At 39.5% G+C, this 4120-nt stretch overlaps 1 non-coding gene across 1 annotated transcript; it reads left to right on the forward strand.

Moving 5' to 3' along the window:
- The first annotated feature begins 209 nt into the window (after nucleotides 1-209).
- LOC145396261 (5S ribosomal RNA) lies at nucleotides 210-327 on the forward strand. Its single transcript, XR_013896753.1, has one exon. It is a non-coding gene; the product is annotated as a 5S ribosomal RNA (ribosomal RNA).
- The last annotated feature ends 3793 nt before the right edge of the window (nucleotides 328-4120 follow it).

A 4120-nucleotide genomic window follows, 5' to 3' on the forward strand; every position in this document is an offset into this window, starting at 1 on the left:
AAAAGCTCTAGTGTATGAGTATTCTTAATAAAGGGCATCATATCAACATAAAAGCTATCTGTGAGTATTTTTTTTTACTCGAGCACTTCATATCAGCATAAAAACTCCTGTATATGAGTACAGGTATTTCTTTTAATCGAGCGCTTTATATCAGCATAAAAACTGCATATGAGTACTGTATTTTTTTTTTTTTTTTTTTTTTTTTTTTCCTATACGGCCATACCACGTTGAGTACACCGCTTCCCGTCCGATCAGCGAAGTTAAGCAACGTTGGGTCTGGTTAGTACTTGGATGGGTGACCGCCTGGGAACACCAGATGCTGTTGGCATCCCTACTGTATGTGTCAAGTGGGGTTGGTGGAGGATTAGTGCCCCTCCCTGTAAAACAATTAACTCTAAGCCGTTGGTCACCCTGTTTGGGATACATGGCTTCTGGCAATGAATATGAGCAGGAAGACTAGTACTAATGGGTACTTTTTCATATCAAGCACCACATTTGCACAGGAAAACTCTGAACATATGTATACTGTATTTCTTTGTACTGGGGACTTTGTGTAAGTGGAATAGCTTATGTATGGGTATTTTTTTCATGCTGGGTATGTCATGTGAACAGGAAAATAATTAGAAATTGGTATTTTTTCACATCGAACATCTTGCATGCACAGGAAAGCTTTTGCATGTGGATATTTGTTTGTATTGAGCGCATCATATAAGTGGGAAAGCACCTATGTATGGGCATTTTTTCATATTGAGCACCTTATATTAGCAGAAAGACTTATTGACCACATTGTATAAGCAGGAAGACTCGTACGCGTGGGTATTTTTTTTTCATTGAGTGCTGATACAAGGCAATCAGTGGAAAAAAAAAAAAACATATGTAAGAGTCATCCTGCTTAAATGAAGTGGCCACTCCTTATGGGATTAGGGCATCTGACGATAGATAGATAGATTGAAAGCCTCATGTCAACAGGAAGGCTACAGGCAGACCCCGAGATACGATATGCCTAGATGCGATTCACCCGCATAGCGATGGGGGTAGAAATATCATCCTACCCCACTGAACGTTGGCCAAACCCCGGTATGACTATTTTTTTATTTTTTTTTATTTTTTTTATTTTTTTTTTATTTTTTAGATTGATTTATAAACTGCTTTTAGACGTAGAATAATGTGTTTTAGTCACAGGTGGAGTGAACAGTGTCATTTTGGGGTACAGTTTACTAAGTTTGATTTTTTCCAGACATATTTAATGAATTTCAGATTCTATTTTTGGGTTTAGGTGAGGTCTATCTACCTATCTATCTATTACCAGATGCCTCAATCCCATTCGGGGTGGCCACAAACAAATCGCCTCCACGTCGCCCTGTCCCCTGCCATTTCACTGCCCTGCTCCCAACTCACACCCCATGTTTTTAGGCTTAGTTAGCTTGTTTTAAAGCTATTTAGGATTAAGGTTAGCTAGAAACTTGTTTTTGGACTCATTTGTGTGGGTTTAGGACTTGGTTGGGTGGAAACCTAAGGCACCAAAATGCATCCCTATACTGTACTTTACATGTTAAATCTACCCGGAGTTACAATATGCCACCTAGTGATGGGTTTTTACTTAAACAATTGCATCATTAAACTGGGGTTTGCCTGTACTACATATGGATAATTTTTAAACAGGGCACATCTTATAAGTGGGCAGCTCTTATGTATGGGTGAAGCCAACAGGTCTATACGTTGGCAGCTCTTATGTGTGGGTGAAGCCAACAGGTCTGTAAGTGGGCAGCTCTTATGTATGGGTGAAGCCAACAGGTCTGTAAGTGGGCAGCTCTTATGTATGGGTGAAGCCAACAGGTCTGTAAGTGGGCAACTCTTATGTATGGGTATTTTTACCTGTGGTGAAGCTGACAGGTCTGTATATCTGGGGATCTTTTTCATATTTCTTCTTCTGGAATATCTGCTTTTGGAGAGCTCAGAGCAAAATTCTTATGAAATACAAAGTTGTTCAGGTTGAAATTTTGAATCGATTTTATCATGTCAGCTGTTCCGTTGGCTGACACATCAACTGACTGTTATGTGACTTTCTGTTTGGATTATAAAGAGTCATTTTAGTGACTTATGAAATGCAGAGTTCCTTGGCTTGAAATTTTGAGTTGAATTGACATGTTAGCTGTTGCATCAGCTGATTATTTAGCAGTTTTCAGTTTTGTCCATAAGAAGGCCTTTTAATAAAACAGTTTCACATTCTACGAGTTTCAAAGAAACTTTAAATTGGCTGCAGTAGTTTTGCTGCAGGTCTATGAAGATAGTTTCTTCTTATTTCATATTGAGCACCTCGCGTAGAGAGGAGGAGTTGCATATGGGTAGTTTTTCATATCCACTACCTCATCAACAGGAAAACCTCTCTCTCTCTCTCTCTCTAAATCTATCTATAGCATATCTAACGACAGTATAACCAGATGCCATAATCCCATAAGGGGTGGCCATTTGTCTTTTGAGTTAGTTGTTTTTCCATATGTATATTTTTGTGAATGGAGGGCCTTGTGTAAGCAGGCAAACCAGCCTATAGATATTTTTCCACAAAGCAGATTATATAACCTGGATAATATATCTATCTATCTGTTGCCATACTCCATAATCCCATATGGGATGGCCACAAACAAATCGTCTCCACGTCACCCTGTCCCCCGCCATTTCCCTGCCCTGCTCCAAATTCACACCCCCCTCTCTCATATACCTCTCCACTCCATCCTTTCATCTCATCTTTGGCCTCTCCCTCCCTGATGTATGAAAATATCTTAGCAGGGGGAAGTCCACATATCGCTTTTTTCGGAATGACTTGGGCTCCAGGTACTCTGTTCTAGTGAGGTTTTATTGTATGTAGAATTGTTTTAAAAAAAGGAAATATTGGGTAGGGAAATGTGGTGGTGGTGGTGGTGGTGGTGATGATGGTAGGGGTGGTGGTGGTGATGATGGTAGGGGGTGGTGGTGGTGGTGGTGATGATGGTAGGGGGTGGTGGTGGTGGTGGTGGTGGTGGTAGGGGGTGGTGGTGGTGGTGGTGATGATAGATGGTGGTTGTGATGATGGTAGGGGGTGATGGTGGTGGTGGTGATAGATGGTGGTTGTGATGATGGTAGTGGTGGTTTGTGGTAGTAATTATGGTGGTGGCTATCCTGTGTGAAATCAATCATTATCATTGGTGTAACTCTCATCATCATCATCCTATAGATAATGTGTATATGTGTGTGTGTGTTTGTGTGTGTGTTCTTACCTAATTGTTCTTACCTAATTGTATCTTTACAGGAATGAGTCCAGCTCGTACTGCCCCTAGTTTTAAACCATATTTATTGTACATATCCTTAAATTTGTGAATTGTTTTGGCACAGTATTTCATTTGGTAGTGCATTGTGCTGATCAATTGCTATATTTGGGAAACTAAATTTCCTTACGTCTTTATCACCTCACTATGCAGTTTTTTTGCAGTGTCCTCTTGCTGATGCATCCCCGTAGGTTAAGTAATCATTTATGTCTATTTTCTCCTTCCCTGATATGCATTTATATAGCATAATCATGTCACCTCTTTTCCTTCTCTCATGTAGTGTTGGTAGATTCAGTTTTTTTAGTCTTTCTTTGTAGCTTAGATCTCTTCAGCTTGGTACCCATCTTGTAGCAGCCCTTTGAACTTTTTCGATCTTGTCTATGTGTTTTTTGAGATGAGGACTCCAGACTACTGATGCATATTCCAGGGTTGGTCTGATGAATGATGTTATTATCTTTCTTAGCATGTCTTGATTTATGTATGTGAATGCTATTCTCATATTTGCAAGCATGTATACATGTTCCTTACCTTCTCACTGATGTCATCAGCCAGAGATAGTCTGTTATTGATAATCACACCTAGGTCCTTCTCTCTTTCTGATGTGTGTAGGGTTTTATTTCCTAACTTATAATCCCAATCAGGTCTTTTTCCACTTTTACCAAACTTGATTACATGACACTTGTCCACATTGAATTCCATTTGCCATGTATTACTCCATTTATGAAGTTTATTTAATTCTTCTTATAGCTCTTTACAAGAGTCTGTGTTAGTAATTCACTTTTGTATTTTTGCATCATCTGCAAACATATTTAGATAGC

This window comes from Coenobita brevimanus, chromosome 35 (assembly GCF_032717465.1).
Source record: "Coenobita brevimanus isolate Jiangsu-jjx chromosome 35, ASM3271746v2, whole genome shotgun sequence".
Taxonomy (NCBI): Eukaryota; Metazoa; Arthropoda; class Malacostraca; order Decapoda; family Coenobitidae; genus Coenobita; species Coenobita brevimanus.